At 44.1% G+C, this 17,915-nt stretch overlaps 1 long non-coding RNA gene across 1 annotated transcript; it reads right to left on the bottom strand.

The window, feature by feature from the left end:
- Positions 1–762: 762 nt before the first annotated feature.
- On the bottom strand, positions 763–4,543 carry LOC127614256 (uncharacterized). Its single transcript, XR_007966440.1, has 2 exons — positions 1,434–4,543; positions 763–1,272 (listed from the first exon to the last, which is right to left on the bottom strand). It is a non-coding gene; the product is annotated as an uncharacterized LOC127614256 (long non-coding RNA).
- Positions 4,544–17,915: the final 13,372 nt, after the last annotated feature.

Raw genomic sequence — 17,915 nt, forward strand, 5'->3', positions numbered from 1 at the left:
AGGAAACCGCAGCACCCGGAGAAAACCCACGCAGGCCCGGGGAGAACATGCAAACTCCACACAGGGAGGCCGGAGCTGGAATCGAACCCGGTACCTCTGCACTGTGAAGCCGACGTGCTAACCACTTGGCTACCGGGCCGCCCTATATATATATATATATATATATATATATATATACACACACATTTTTGAGTAACTTCAGGAGAAGTTGCCTTATTTCATTTTAAAAGAATAACATTTAGTGCATTTTCATTGCTGTCAAATGTCGAAATAGGTCAAGGTTGACCCGAACAGTGCGTAAGGGTTCATATGTGGTGGAGAAAAGCTTATGCAGGGATGAGATGCCATTGCTTTCAGATGCTCATTAGAGCCGTGTGTGTGTGTGTCAGAATATTAACATCAGAAACACAAGACCTTGATTTAAAAAAAAATGCTTTAAAAGTTGCATGCAACCTTTCATTGAATGACTTGTAAAAGTGTTCATGATCTCAGCTCTCTATGGCTGGAGTTCCATTGCGCTTCTAATTTAGTGCCCATATACGATTTATTTTATCATTTACTCAACATCAACATATTAAATATAATAAGCCTCAGGCCATGGTCGATTTTACTGCGCTTTCTTCAGCTTGTTCATGACCAATTCTGGGCATGAACAGACATGATGTTTAACTTTGAGCAGAGAGCTGCTATTTTCTGCTTTTGCTAGCATAACGATTTTTAAGTCAAAATCATTTATTGTTATTAGTATAAAATGTCTACTCATTTTCATTTTTTTTTACCTCTTCAAATTTCACCTTGTTTGGCTCACGCGCAGGTTGTGAATTGGCTCATAAATGAAATATATTAGATATTTGCAGGATCACCCCCTACCTCTCCTTCTATCACTAATTCAGATGGCACAGGGAGTGTCCAGTTCAGAAATTAAGCAATAATTGTAACAAGATCAACAGAGGGTATCCTGGCTTAAAATCTAATTTGCATCGGCCACATAACACCTCTTTCAAAATTAAAGAATATGACAGGACGTGATGCTTGAAAATCCAAAATGACATTCCAGAGTGCCAAAATCTGTATAAAATGTTTTTACGGCAACCAAAAAAGTTTGCGATTGCCTATTAATGCCCCATCATTGCAACAAAGCGATTTTTCTTTTAGACAAGGCTATGGCCTGATTAAATGAATTTCCTCACCTCAGTTCAACCTAGTTGCTTGGCATCAAGATGCAATAAAATGGCACCAAAGCAGTATTATCACATGAAACTTGGTTTTGACCTGAACACAAAAACTGAATAATGGATATCCCCCCCCCACTCCAAATCCAATAGTCCAATTCTGAAACTTTGGACTTCACTGTATTTGCACAAAAGACAACTAAAAAGTATATTTAGCAAAACGTTTACAGTGTATCAGAGATTGTATTGACTCACACTCACCGTAAACAGCAAGAGCACAACTCGTACACGTCATTAGGAGGCGCTCACATCATCACCGCGCTCTTCACCTTCAAGCTGGTGAGCCGCCGAAATGAGAGACTACTCAACCATGAACGCGCGGGCACCTCCAAACCATCAACAAGTCCATTTTAATTCTCAACACAGGTGAACAGAGAGGCACTTCTATTAAAATTGGAAATGGCACACTTGGGGGTGGCGGGGGGCGGGGAGGGGGATGGGGGGTGGGTAAACAAAATCACATTGAGCCAGCAGCAGGGGAGAGAGAGAATGTTTGAGACGGTTGGTGAAGCACTGCGAGGGTTGTCAGATGACAGGGGGTGGGGGGGGGGGGCGGGGTGTCTTACAGGTTCGTAGAAAGAAATGGGTTAAAGCAATGCAATTTTTAGTTTTGTTCAAATGCAAAAGGTCACCCATCGCGCCGCACCATGAATGCGCCACCGTTCGTGATTACTTTACATTCGTTCATTAAAAACCTACCACGCTTCGAGGCACAAAGCCAAGAGAACCATTTTCTCTCGCTCGCCACTTCTATTTTTTTACGCTCCAGGCGCACGCCATTCTGTTTCATTATTTAGTTTCTAATTAAAGCACCTGTATTTATGCCTGGACTGGCTTCAGTGTCCACTGAACGTCATATCTCCTGCCGGTGGCGTTCATCGGCACAATTTTGCGCCATGCTTATCTGTCTTGGCCCCGAAACTTCATGTGGAACGTTCTCGACTCAAATCATCTTTGAAGTAGGCATTTATTTATTTTTTATTATCATATATGCCGTTAAAAGTAATATTCTGGCAAACAGCACGGACAAAAAAACCCCAAATGTCTTACATAAACACTCCGTGTTTGCACGTCCGCTTTAAAAGACAATTTTACATCTCAATACCTGGGGTGTGATTTGATTCAAGGACGGCTTATTTTAAAGTGGAACGACGTTCAATTCACTGAGGTTATGTATAAAAAGTGTAAGAAGTGTTTATGTTTCTTAATATATGGACTCGAGCTAGCTTTATTTTTACTTCGGCAATGTCAAAGACTGTGCGCGCCGCTCCTGTGCTGAATTGAAAGGGAATGCCATTGGCTGGTAAACAAGTGCGTGTTCACTCCCACAACTGCGTAAACGCCCCTTTCTACCTGCGAAAATACCAAAAGAATAAAACTCCACCCATGTTCTGGACCTGAAAATAGGGTCACTAGTCTTTAAGATTCAATCTAAATTGTTGCTTTGGTAAAGATTTCTTTTCCCCCTGAAGAGCAGAGCATATCATGATACCAAAAAAAAAAAAAAAAAAAATCTAATCTTTGAGAGGCTTGCTTATCGGCATTTGTCGCAACCAGCCAACTGGCCAGTGGGCACGGTTCCACACAAAGAGCGACACACTCACAGATCAATGGATCATGTTTGGATCGTGCCCAGTGTTAAATGCTGACAATGTATTCATCGATTTGGCTCTTTCTCTCGGCATCGATGAGTCGAGCAATGGGAAAAGCAGCAGTAACCTTTAGATCTGGGACGGGGAAATCTTACTCCCGTCAGTTTTTATAACGTCAACCGAGCGCCATGTCAAAAAAAAAAAACGGAACAAATTAATACATATACGCATATTCTACGATTTTGTTCAAAGCGGCCATTTTATGGTTGATATTTGATATTTCCAGGGCTCACACAAAGAGAAATCCGTCCTTGAGATTTTATCCACACAGGAAAGACGTTTACAACATTTGACATCGCAAAAATCTCGTGTATTTGGCATTGGATGTGAGCAGCTCAACGCAGCCAAAGTTGACGACTGCCCATAAAACTCCACGAGGTCAGGGTTTGACTAAATGTCTTGCTTGTGTTGAAGGCCCTGATGAGATTCACATGAAATCCTTACTTGCACCCCTGATTGAACTCCGCGACTTGGTATGCCCCTTGAGCTGTGATCCAACCAATGAATATTCATACAAAATTGAGGATTTGTTTGCCTGATTATTACCTGTCTAGCTTAATGATAACAGTGGGCACATTATCCCACAAAGCAATTGAAGCCTGAGGCTTATGTAAATATGCAAACTGAAGAAACATGTTTCTATGGTTACAATAAGAAAAAAAATGATAATCAGGGGCCTCAACAGTTGACAAACGATTGCTAAAATGTTTACGCAATGCATGTCGAAAAAGCTGGAGAAGCGGTTGCCTTGTTAATCTGACAGATGGCGTTTCTTGAGCCACATATCCTGTAGCGAAATAACGATAAACAGCATTTTAATGGACTGTAATTATAGTACAAACAATCTGCTGATGCGACAAAACGGATGACTTGTGTTGAGTGTGTTTCCGTCGTACCTTCCTGGCATTTAATGTGCTGTCACATCACCTTCCGCTAATGAACTTAAAGCAATCGGGCCGAGGACGTGACCAAACTTGATAGCCAGCTCAGAACGAGCACAACCGCAGAAGGGGTGGAAAGGTCAGGCGCTGTCCGAGACGCTCGCTAATGATGCTGCCAACTGCAAAAATCAAGGCGAGTGGGTGGAAAGTGCTGACGCAGATGCTGAAAGTAACAACAACATCAAAAATATGAAGACACAATGAACTTCCTGTCGCCTCCAACTCGATCCTCTTCTACGCTGACTCTCGCCCTTAATTTTCACTTTCAATTAAAGCGTCAATGTGTTTACTTGCAATTAATTAACTGGATTAATTAATTTGGATTTTTTTTGTCTTTATACTTAGTGAAGCAGCAGGTGGTAACATTCATTCATTCATCTTCCGAGCCGCTTGATCCTCACTAGGGTCGCGGGGGGTGCTGGAGCCTATCCCAGCTGTCTTCGGGCAGTAGGCGGGGGACACCCTGAATCGGTTGCCAGCCAATCGCAGGGCACACAGAAACGAACAACAATTCGTACTCACACCTAGGGACAATTTAGAGTGTTCAATCAGACTGCCATGCATATTTTTGGAATGTGGGAGGAAACCGGAGCACCCGGAGAAAACCCACGTAGGCCCGGGGAGAACATGCAAACTCCACACAGGGAGGCCGGAGCTGGAATCGAACCCGGTACCTCTGCACTGTGAAGCCGACGTGCTAGCCACTGGACTACCGGGCCGCCCCATTTAACATACACATTTCAACATAACATTTCAATTCACATTTCAATGTAAATAAAACGGCAAAGAATGAAAATAATCTCGATCTGTAATCGTATCTGAATTCCCTTGGTTGCTTGGACCATAAGCGATCGGTTGTTTTCTGTAAATGTGTTGTATGGTCTTTTTGTCCGCCGCAAAACGGAGCAATTAGGCTGAACACAAATTACAGTCTGTGGCCAGTTGCAAAAAAAAAAAATACAAATATATATATTTTTTAATATAACCATAAACAACATGGCACCTTTGCCAAGGAAGAAATATATACCCTTTGGCAGCTATAGCTATTTTAGAATCACGCAAAGGGAGGAAACGGACGAGTATGGATATTTTATTTTGTTGGCAATGATCGCTGCATTTGTCGATTGCGCTTACATTTTGGCGACAGAGACTCACCACGATTGGCTTTGACGCCACATGTACATGATAAATCTACTGTATGGTATATTGTAACACACAATGTATTCAGCAAATACGCTCCTGTGTTTGTCATACCCTCAAACATAATTTTTATTGTGAAAGAACAGGTTACACGAAACGGCATCTTTTATCGGTGATTACATCGAGGAAGGTTTGAATGGCAACAAAACCAGTTGTCAATGGTGAGCCACTCGTGAAAACTATTTTCAGAACCGTTGCACAATGAGTGACAGTTCAGTCTTGTCGCAAACGTAAAGGCAAATGGCAATTCTGGGGAAGGTAACAATGCTCCATTCATGGGGGAAGATGTTGACGTGCAAAAAGCTGTAAAAATGATCTCGCTTCGGGACGTAAGTCACAGCGGTTTTACCCATCAATGGCAGTCAGTGTTATGGGAACTTTTGTTTGTGTCGTCCTGGCAAATTGTCCTCCCGTCACAGCCCCCCTGCTGATTTTGTTCCGACGTGCATTCATTACCCCGATTCCACTTCCTCCGTCTGCGCACCCCTCTGACCTCCTTCTATTCTTCCTCTTGGCTCCCGTTCACTTCGGCTGGTGTGATACAGGAAGCGAAGCGTCGTGCGTTGCCAGCTCGCACGCTGACACACGCACCACGCACACTCACACACATTGGAAATGTGCGCCTGCAGGGATCTATCTGTATGGCCTCTCAGATGCCCACAAAAAAGACGCGGACTTTTGAAAAACACAAGCCCTCTCTATTCAAACACTCTCAGACGTGCCAGCAGTGGCCACCTGCCTGTTACACACACACACACACACACACAGTCTACTCACACACCCTCTCACACATACCCTCACTCACTCACTTACTCATTCAGACTCACTTTCTCAATTGTTTCTCCTCATTTTCCATCAGAAAAAGGCCCCAGCGCAGCCGTGACGCCGCAGTGAGCACCTGCGGTGGAAAATTTGCATTGTTATTGTGCAACACTCAGACGATGGATATGATCACTTTCATATGTCATATTTCACACAAAAAAATATTCAAACTGTCCAATGCAGGGGTTACCAAATAGGGTCCTCGGAAGCCCTGATCCTGCATGTTCAACTTCTCTCCTCGAGCACACCTGAAAAAGTCTCCTAAACAGTCTCCAAATCCAATTTTAGAACCAATCTTTCATTCATTCATCTTCCGAGCCGCTTGATCCTCACTAGGGTCGCGGGGGGTGCTGGATCCTATCCCAGCTGTCTACGGGCAGTAGGCGGGGGACACCCTGAATCGGTTGCCAGCCAATCGCAGGGCACACAGAAACAAACAACCATTTGCACTCACACTCACACCTAGGGACAATTTAGAGTGTTCAATCAGCCTGCCATGCATGTTTTTGGAATGTGGGAGGAAACCGGAGCACCCGGAGAAAACCCACGCAGGCCCGGGGAGAACATGCAAACTCCGCACAGGGAGGCCGGGAGCTGGAATCGAACCCGGTACCTCTGCACTGTGAAGCCGACGTGCTAACCACTGGACTACCGGGCCGCCCTTGACCAATCTGCAACCAATCTGCTGGGTCAAAATAATTAACCCAAACGTTTGTAAAAGTAATCCAGAAGACTCAAAATTCACAGCTACCCAGCAAGTGGGTTTCGGCGGGACAAACAAAAAAAAAAGCAGAGTACTTCAATCTTCGGGGTACTTTTAACAAAATCGTGACACAGAGATTTTTACATTGTGGGGTGAAAATAACAAAATCTCTCCTTAAAATATGCTAATCAAATTTTCCAAGACGCAGCGGTGGCACACAAAGCGCGTCTCAATTTGCACGCCGTTTAAAATGTCAAGTTGTTTGTACGCATTCAAAGCGGAGCAAATCTTTTTCTTAATTTGCCGCGTGCTCTTTTGGACACGTCGCAGCTGACAGCTGACAATGATGTTTATTGGGGGCAATTTTTTTTTTTTTAAAGGCAGCCGGCTGCAAATCTGAGTCATATTTCTCTTTATCCATGTGTGTCAAACCTCTACTGTGTGCATTTGTGTGTGTGAGATGAAATTGATGTTTTTTTCCAGGATTTGTCAGCTCCAAAAGAGCAGACGTGTGAGGTTTAATAGGGGTTATCGCTTTGAGAACACATCATTCATCAGAACTTGACAAATCCATATCTGACAAAAAAAAAAAAAAAAAAACAACCACCATTGCCACAAATGGCCATGGTGACCCGAATGTGTGTGTGCGTGCGTTTCATTTCTGATCAAATCTGAGTCACGTACCCGTGTATGTGTATGCGTGCGCAGTCAAGCCGGCAGTGTGGTCCAGTCTCCATTTGGACGTCAAGGTGGATTGGCAGCAGGGGATTGGACAATATTTATCTCCAACTCGACTGAGGAAAATAGTTTGTCCCCGGTGACATTTTCATCGATTGCAACATGTATCCTACTACCCCCACTCCTCCTCCCAAACCCAATCCTCTCCACTGAAAAGTGACTAATCTCATGACTTGTGTTCTCCGGCTGGGTCACGATGTCATGTCTACTGAGCAAGATGTTCTCGCTTTCCACACATGGATCCATTTTCCCATATCTGATTTAGTACCAATATCAGATGTTTTTCATGTACAGTTTATCCGCGCTATTCACGGGGGGGGGGGGGGGGTTAACCAGGTCAGCATGTGAAGAGCGAAAGTCCGCATATGATGATGTTTTTTTTTTGCTCCTCTGTGTTTAAATATCCGTTGTTTCTAAAACAGCTAAAACAGTGACCAGTTAGCTTGTCAATGGCGTTTTGCATTGTTTGTTAGCATGAAGCTAAAGTGACTTTCCTAAGACAAAGCAATGTGGTTGTTTTGAAGACAAAAAGGGAAAACATTTATTTGAATTGAAAAAATATAAAGTGGTGCCTTCAGATATGAGTGAGCCCAATTTTTTTTCATTTATTTTGTTTATTATGACTTGCGAGCACAAACTTGAAATAGGAAAACTGTATGGGGCAATCAGCAATCAATTCAGCTCACTTCACAATAACCAGTACTTTGGCAAACAGAGAAATATTCATCAAAAGGGAAGCTTCAAGCTGTTTAATGCCACTCCCAGTTGAAGTTTACTGACAAAATTAACATAAAACCAAGAGAATATTAGCCTATGCCTCAAGCAAGTAAACATTACCCGGTCACTATTTGCCAAGAAATAGTGGCGTGCACTCCATTTTTCCATTTGATCTCGTTCTTTCAATAAACAATTTTGATTGTCAAATGGAGGCATCGGTTTGGTATTTTATTTTTTGGGGTGGGGGGGTGTAGCACCACTGCTGGCCCATCTGTTTTCCATTGGCATGCTGACCCGCACTGCAGTGACAGCATTGTTATTTAAAGGTACAGTGCGACCTGCCATCTGGGCGTCCGTCGCCCAAGGAGCTTGATATAGATGGCGGCGGTGTGACGGCAATTGTAATCAATATACTGTAAGCTCGTCTCCATTACTTAAGTCCTTATTGATCTGCTGGGCTCCCTGGCAGTCAAAGACGTGGGAGGGCATCGGCATTCACGATTTGTATTCATTTTGTGCACGCTGTAACTCAGTGGGTGGTGGTCAGGGCCAGGGAGACATATGCTGTGCTCTATCAAACTCTATCAAAAAGTACCGACCTATATTTGTACCCCAAGTTGTAATTTGTTCACGGATTTTATTTATCCTCAACAGTCTGTTCTCTTTAGTTTGCAATGTAAATCTAGTGAATGTTCAATCGTTTAAGGAGGGTCAGACTTCAGCCTGTATGTTCAAAATTCAACATTGTTATCCATATGCAGTAAGCTATATACATGAGTGTGTGTACAGTGTGTGCATATATATATATATATATATATATATATATATATATACACACAAACAATCAAATGTTTTCTATCTAACTAGCAACAACTCTTTCACATCTTATTTCGACTCGCTCCTCCTTGCAGACATTTTTCTAAATTCAACAACACGAGAGGGTTTTGGGGCATTTCAAGACGTTTTTGCCTTTCAAATCTGATTTAGAACACTTCATTTTAAGGTCACAAACTAATGGCCAAGCATTCTCGATTAGGATTTTCTAGTAAAGAGCCGAATTCATGCTCCCATCAATCTCAGCAAGTTGTCCAGGTCCTGAAGAAGCAAAGCAGCATCGGACTATCAGACAAACAGCACCACATTACATTCATTCATTCATTCATCTTCTGAGCCGCTTGATCCTCACGAGGGTCGCGGGGGGTGCTGGAGCCTATCCCAGCTGTCTTCGGGCAGCAGGCGGGGGACACCCTGAATTGGTTGCCAGCCAATCACAGGGCACACAGAGATGAACAACCATCCACGCTCACACTCACACCTAGGGACAATTTAGAGTGTTCAATCAGCCTGCCATGCATATTTTTGGAATGTGGGAGGAAACCGGAGCACCCGGAGAAAACCCACGCAGGCCCGGGGAGAACATGCAAACTCCACACAGGGAGGCCGGAGCCGGAATCGAACCCGGTACCTCTGCACTGTGAAGCCCACGTGCTAACCACTGGACTGCCGGGCCACCCGCACCACATTACACTTTTGGCAAAATGCTTTTTTCCTGTACTTGTCTTTTTTTTTTGTGCTTTGGTGCATCCACGGCAGATGGAATGCAAAGCATACCTTGCAAAAAGTTACAATTTTGTCTTATCAGTCCATTGGAAGTCACTGGTGGTGTAGTGGTACACTTGCTTCACTTGTGTGTGGGGCAGGGTGGGATTGGTTCCCACTCAATGACGGTGATGGTTGTTTGTCTCGATATGTACCCTGTGACTGACTGGCGATCACTTCAGGGGTTCGTCTGCTTTTTGCCCAAAGTCAGTTGGGATAGGCTCCTGTTCAGGATAAGTGGTGTTGAAGATGGATGGATGCATGGATTGATGGATGGATCAGGGCATTGAATCTTCTTTCTTAAGTCTTGGGAATCAATCAGCTGTGTTTTGCTAAAGTAAGATGAGCCTTAATGTTCTTTTTGGTCAGCAGGGATTTTTTTTGCCATGGAATTCTGCCATGGATGCCTTTTTTTTTTGCTCAGTCCCTTCCTTTTTGTTGAATCACGAGGACTGACCTTAACTGAGGTGAGGGACCCCTGTAGCTCTCTCCACATTGTGCTGCATTCCTTTTAGAGTCATCACTCTGCTCTTCTGATGATTTTTGGAGGCCGACCACGCCTGGGAAGGTTCCGAGTAAACTTCAACTTCTCTGACCAACGTTGCTGTTTCTGGAAAAAAAAAAAAAAATTCACCCGCAGAGTCAGTCCTTTGATGCTGACTGAAATGAAACCTTTTGAGGTCAGACATGCCGACAGTTTGGAGCATATTATTCTAGAAGATTTTCCGTCCGACTCAAAATTGCACAACTTTTGAAGCGCTGTAACTTCGGGGCGGCTTTGTACAAAAGTCTCTGGAATGCAATGTCATGGCCTCATTTGACCTCAATGCTGCACTCACTTTGTCTCTGGGTGACTCTCCATTAAAATGTACTCATTCAGGGGGAAAAAAATAGACAGGGAATAAAAAACGAGGCAGTGTTTTCAATGCGTTTTTCCTTGACTTTTTCTCCGCACCGGAACAAATGATTGCTTTTTATTGTCTTTCTCACACCATTTCCCTTTTTGCCTCCAAGTTATTGCTGAACTAAACTACCTTAAACGTCACTGGACTCAAATCAGAAGTGACTGATGCGGACTGTAAGGTGAAAGCACCCGCCCTCGGGAAGTCTCCCGCTAATTTATTTTAGGCCATTTTTTAAGGTTTTATTGACAGGTTAGCAACGGCGTCGGGATGTCTTTGAAAAGGAGCCACCGCGGTTATCTGTGGAACATTAGAGGACATGAATAAAGATTTTTTTTCTTCATCCTTTTCATCTGGCTTTTTTGCATGTGTGTTTTGCCCTTACTCATCTTCCCTTTTTGCGTCCGTCCTTGCAATAATCACAGCGCTTCATATTGGATTTCGCTATTCTGTGAAGGTGACAAGGGCAGGGCACAAAGAACAAACGGCAAAAGCAAGAAAACAAAACATCCATCCATCCATTTTCTACCTCGCTTATCCTCACGAGAGTTGCGTGTGTGCTGTATCCAGTCCCAACCGTCTTGGGGCAGTAGGCGGGGGACACCCTGAACTGCTTGACAGCCAATCGCAAGGCACACATAAACCGAACAACCGTTCATGCTCACAGTCACACTTGGGGGCAATTTAGAGTGTTCCAATAACCTGCTATGCATGTTTTTGAAATGTGGGAGAAAACCAGAGCGGAGAATCGGTTCCCACTCAGTGACTGTGTGGATATAGGTGTGAATGGTCATTTGTCTCGACAAGTGCCCTGCAATTGGCTGTCCACCAGTTCAGGGTATAGTCTGCCTTCTGCCCCGAAGTCGGTTTGGATAGGCTCCAGCAACTCCCTGCGACCCTGTTCAGGATAATTCATTCATTCATTCATTCATTCATCTTCCTAACCGCTTGATCCTCACTAGGGTCGCGGGGGGTGCTGGAGCCTATCCCAGCTGTCTCCGGGCGGTAGGCGGGGGACACCCTGAATCGGTTGCCAGCCAATCGCAGGGCACACAGAGACGAACAACCATTCGCACTCACACTCACACCTAGGGACAATTTAGAGTGTTCAATCAGCCTGCAATGCATATTTTTGGAATGTGGGAGGAAACCGGAGCACCCGGAGAAAACCCACGCAGGCCCGGGGAGAACATGCAAACTCCACACAGGGAGGCCGGAGCTGGAATCGAACCCGGTACCTCTGCACTGTGAAGCCGACGTGCTAACCACTGGACTACCGGGCCGACCTGTTCAGGATAAGCGCTGTTGAAAATTTCTTGACCTTATTCTCAAGCAAAACATTTTTTTCTTGTAATATGGCATAATTTTGACGTCATAATGATTCCACAAGTGAAAGACACTCAGTTAGCCATTAACACCCTAGCTAAAAAAATATTGGGCTGAACAGAATGTGATGGAGGATCTCCAGTCAGGTTTTGAGATGTGTAACACATAGTCAGCCCTGTTCTGAAAATTTAATTACATTCTCCTGGCTAATGACACTGGAAACCGTCTTGGTCTTGTTTTGGGGGACCTGACAGCATGGACCACAGTATTTTGTGGTCTCGCTTCCAGCAACGGGTAGGCATTAGTGGTTGCCCTCTAAAGTGGTTTAGATCAGAGTTCTTCAAGCAGGACTTTTGTGTTAGCCTCGGATGCTTTGAGTCCCATTCTGCCCCACTGTCGTGTGGCGTTCCACAGGGTTCAATTTAGGGGGCCTTGCTATTTTCGTAGTATTTGCTGCCCCTGGGTTCCAATTTAAGAAAGCATGGTATTTCCTTTCATTGCTATGTGCAAGACAGTCAATTCTATGTTCTGCTGAGTGAAAAGGATGCTTTCTCCTTCAGGGCACTTTTGTCCTGTCTGAGGGAAATCAAATGATGGCACAAAACATCTTGAAAAGCAGAAATGGTGTGACTGTCTGATTTCTACTTTATGCACAGCTGAGGTTGTTTTTAAAGTGCTCCATCAATAAAGTTGAGTTGCAAGCTCCGTGCCTGTTTGTTTAGGCAACTGTAGAACTTTAACACCATTTTTTTGGTTAAATTTCTAATAAGCAACAGTCTTTACCTACAGTTACTGTATTTTGTGGATCTAGCTGACCATCATGGAACAAAACATACAATATAGCACTTGACGGAGTGCAGTTTGTCTCAGGACAGGCGTGTTATTACTTTTCTTAGTCCCCCCAAAAAACGTTGGTTCTGAAATATTGACTTTCTGGGGGGTGGGGGGGGGCAATGTGATCATGGGGAAGAAAAAAAAATTAACGATGTCATGGCATTGCCTCAGAGCACTTAGATTGCTTTGATATCATCGTTATTGGTTTTGAAACGCACGTCATTTCTCTGTGAAGAGCTTCGCTTACGTTCACTGGAACCACTGCAGTTTAATTGCAACCATGTGCCTGCGCTACGAGCATGCAGCCATCAATAATAAGCCTCGTAACCGGGAGACGGCGCAGATACAAATCATATTTGGACAAGAGAAGTGACGCTACATGACATTTAGTTAAAATTTGAGTATTTCCTAGCTGGGGCCACATGCAAAAGTTTACCCAGAAACAAGTGGAGAGGAAATCGGGTCGGAGGGGAGTCATTTCCCATCATGTCCAAGTTATTGATGACCCTCAGCATTACTGGGAAGCCGCGTTCTGTTTAAAGTCTTGATTCCACATTCATTACTAGGGTACTTGGTGTAATTCTTCCCTGTTTTACAGCATCCGCCTGCTTTAAAACTGCTAGTCCAAGCGTTCGGAGGCAGCAGATTTTTGTTTCTGTACATTTCGACAAGCTATGTCAGAAAAGTTCCAGGGCCAGTGGCCTGAAAGGGTTCTTGTGGGATCCTTCACGGTCCCCAGGTTGAGTCCAAGGGTCCATTTTGAAAACATGGATGGCAGAGGTTCCCACAAGAACCCTTTTGTGAGACCAGTCTAGGAAGTTTATGACAACTTGTCCCCCCCACCCCCCCCAAAAATATATATTATTACAATTTTTGGGAAAAAAAGTCATTTTTCTGCATGGATTTAAGAAACTGCACATGTAAATGAAACGAAAAAAAAGGTTCACGATACATTCTTTTTGACCCTCACCACAACTAAGTGACTTTCTATTGAAGTACCCTCAAAAGTACACGTTCACTTCCATCCACTGGCTTTTTCTCCATTGGAAGCCATGGCAGCCACTTTCTCTAAGCGCTTTAGGCTAATTAATTTATGGCACTGCACTGTGACATCCTTTCAGCAATTACAATGCGGTCAAGTCGCTCGTCTTAACTCAATTCATTCCGTTTTTTTTTTCGGGGACACTTAGACGCTAGTTGAGGCCTCTGTGGAGAACCACAAAGTCACCAGTGCTAATAATGCAACATAACTTCTCTTGCCAGTAGCCGTTTATCACATTAGTGCTTGTAATCATGTTTATCCCCAAAATATTATTGACGAAAAATAATTGTCTTTGTTCATTTGTCATTGCAAACAACAAAAAGTGACGGGGAGCACTATTAAATGCGCATTACAATAGCTTTGTGTTCAACAAACAAGCCAGATTTCAAGTTGGGCAGAAAATAAATTTGAGAGTAAATTGAGACGAGAGCATCAAGCGAGTGGTCTTTTTTTCCCCCCTCGCTTGTTGTGCAGAGCGCCGTCCGCAGACTTTGCGGTAATTAAAGCTGGATGGAGCCCTATCGAGTAAAGCTCCTTATGTTTAATGCACTCGGCCACGGATGAGGGGGACGGTGGCGTCGGGGGGTTGGGGGAGGGGGGGGGTCGACATGGAATGCAGCCTTTGTACATGTAATACTCCATGTATATCAATATATCCATACTCTTTCCTTCCCTCGTGTCCACATGGGAGAGGGATGTAAAGTGTTTATAGGGATGTGGAGAGGAGGTTGTCACGCTCTAGCATTCACAGACGTTAAAAAGCATTTGATCATGTGTGTGTGTGTATGTGTGATATCCGAGAGGGGTTTGGTTCATGGCAGAAAGACCGTTGTGTAAAACGCTCTGTGTTGTACAGATCAGCTACAGTAAGTGGAGCGAGCAACCACGGCACTAAAACAGAAATGTAAACACGTACGCTCGCTCGCTCGCACACACACAGACAGACAGTCCGCGGGTAAACAAGCCGGGGGTGAGACTGATGTGTCAAATGCAAGGATGACATGCAAAACCAGGCCCCTTACTATGTTCATTCATTCATCTTCCGAACCACTTTATCCTCACAAGGGTCGCGGGGGGTGCTGGAGCCCATCGCCAGGGATGCTTGTTCTCAAAATGTGATTATTAGTATTTTTTTTTTTACTGCATAACACAAGCTAGAGTGAACTTGAAGTGATTTTGTTGGTTTTTATTTGTTTGTTTTTGCTGAGACTTCTTTGATGACAACAATAATAATAATAATAATTAAATGATGTGAAAGACATCATTTGGGCCCGGTAGGCCAGTGGTTAGCACGTTGGCTTCACAGTGCAGAGGTACCGGGTTCGATTCCAGCTCCGGCCTCCCTGTGTGGAGTTTGCATGTTCTCCCCGGGTCTGCGTGGGTTTTCTCCGGGTGCTGCGGTTTCCTCCCACATTCCAAAAACATGCGTGGCAGGCTGATTGAACACTCTAAATTGTCCCTAGGTGTGAGTGTGAGCGTGAATGGTTGTTTGTCTATGTGTGCCCTGCGATTGGCTGGCAAACGATTCAGGGTGTCCCCCGCCTACCGCCCGAAGACAGCTGGGATCGGCTCCAGCACCCCCCGCGACCCTAGTGAGGATCAAGCGGTACGGAAGATGAATGAATGAATGAATGAATGTGAAAGACAATTGTAAATAGCACTGCGATTTATCCATTTTGTGTTTATATTGCACTTAATTGAACGGTGTTTGTTGTTTTTTTTTCTTCTTTCTTCTTTCTACCTACATTCTTGCTTCTAGAGGCTGTAAATTTCCCCAGTGTGGGACAAATAAAGGATCTTATCTTATGCTAACCTTCGCTCACTTTTTGGGTGGAATATTTGACATTCCTTCTCCAATGCGTTTGACCCATGAGCTCAGTTGAGGGGGTGTTAGTCTACCCAAGAGATCAATAACACCCCATCTGGTCAATTCATTCGAGACGGGCAGTGATTAATTACGCTTTCCTGGCCGTCGGAAGGCAGGAATGAAGAGTTAAAAAGAGCGGTGGGTAAAAAGAAGGCCACTGGCCTGTGGTGGCGAATCGTGACGGAAAGCTGACGCGTCCGTGAAAGCGGGTTGGCTGACCGTGGCTTGACAGGGTCGCCATTAGCAAGCCCTTACACTAAACGTGTGTGTGTGTTGCTCTCCATGGAGAAAGACAAGTACACATTAACACACTTGTAGTTCATAATTTAAGTTCATAATCAAACTTGAGATCCGACTGCCATATGACTCAATTCGACTCGCGTTGCAAAAAGCAGCAAATAGTGAGCAATTCATCAGTAACGGGGCTTGAAGCTGTCGAATTTTACTGTCCAACCAAAAAAACAAAAATAAAAAGAATTTTAAACAAATACGACTTGGGAAAGTCCGCTACGTTTAACTCATGTAAAATGCCATTGACGTGCTAATAGTTAGCATTAATAGTTGTGGTTTTAAACGCAATGCATATTTTAACACAATCAGTGGAGCAACACAGGTAGACGTTAGTTGACCAATGTAATATCACAATACTCACAGGAAAGTCTTCTATATCCTCGATGAAAAACATTACAGCATCTTGCTGGGTTACTTACGGGAATAAAAGAAGACGCACAACGTTTTTTTCTTTCGTGTATGCATGAATGTATTACGTAGTACGATACTGCATCCCTGTGTTCAATGTGGGCAAACCAGATGGAGAAATCAATTTTTACTTCCTGTTGAATTACACCGCTCCAAAAAAATGTTTAAATTTTTTTTTTTAAATCACGGATGAAAGTTAAGCTTTTTATGTTTTTGCAATCAGCATCATAAGTACAATGTTCATCCATACAACACGCCAATATTTAAATACAGCTTTGCTGTTCCTACGACAGTTGAATGAAAAACAAAGCGTCTCACTGGTGTACACCCGAATACCTCATCGTTCATCTTCGATTTTCTTGGACGTCAACATGGTCACGCGCCTTCACGACACATGCTGGTTTTATGCTAGCACAAAGGTGCACGCGTCAGCGCTCAGACATTAGCATAAAGCTGAAGGGATCCAAATTACGGGCCCTTTCAAAGCCTCGCCAGTCAAATTGGGGAGAAATTACGAGGTGGCTGTCGCAGAGGGCTGACGCCTGCATAATTGCGGCGTGCGGCATCGCTTGGCACACCGAAGAAGAGGAGGAGGAAGAGGCGGCGGCGGCGTTGCGTCTCCGCTGATTGCTGCTATTTAGCTCCTTCATCGTGATTGCGCTCACGCCGCTCGGGTGACAGGTAGCTGTTAATCCTTCGTCGGGCCTCGTTTGTCTTTCCCCCGAGGCGGCCACATCTTGTCAACTCGGCGCAAAGTCAAAGTGCTTCATTTGGGCTGCGACAATTGGCGATGAGCCTCTAAACGAGGATGTGGCAGCATTTGCCAGCTAAAATTGCACACCGGTCTGAAGGAAAATACAAATACTTGGTTAATCCTTCCGCACTAGTGCATATTCCAGGTCAATTTTGACCCGCGCCAAGATTATCTTCATAATCATTGTCGAAAGCAAAACAATATATGAATAGCCTGGGGAAAATGTATTTTTGCCGGCACCAATGTGAAGCCTGTGTCAAGGCACCCAGCCATCTCTACATGATTTCCGTTCCTTATATTGAATATGAATAATCATTGTTATGCAGTTGTAGTCTTTCACTGTTTCAAGATTTCCCCCCCGTGATTTTTCAAAGACCAACCCGCGCACGTTTCCGTGGGAACTTGTGCGAATGTGGTGGGGACACAAACGGCGCTCTGGACTGTTTCAAGTGCCTCTTAAACACTCTTACCACCGTCCCAGTGAAAGCGCACGCATTGATGGAATTTACAGTTTCACGCTTTCAGGATTTCCTCCATTGAACAAAAATTAGTACATCTAAACTTCCAGTCGATAATGTCCATTTTGGAAGAAACGCTGGAAGTGCCCCAGGTATTGACATACAAATCGTAAAAAGTCCATTTTCACTTTTAAAGAAACCCTAACTTTATCCCGAATCCTTAACCTAACTCCCCCAACCCACCTTGACAACAGAAATGTTCATCTCTTTTCTTATATTTGTCCGTTGCATTTTTTTTTTCAGTCTCCAACAAAACGAAGGAAACTATTTGGGTAACAATTTGCTACGAACTGAGTGCCAGGTTTCTGTGACAGCCATAACTTGAAGATGCGATCCATCTCAACAGGATAAAGACGCCACTATTTCCTT

This window comes from Hippocampus zosterae, chromosome 14 (assembly GCF_025434085.1).
Source record: "Hippocampus zosterae strain Florida chromosome 14, ASM2543408v3, whole genome shotgun sequence".
In the NCBI taxonomy this organism is placed as follows: Eukaryota; Metazoa; Chordata; class Actinopteri; order Syngnathiformes; family Syngnathidae; genus Hippocampus; species Hippocampus zosterae.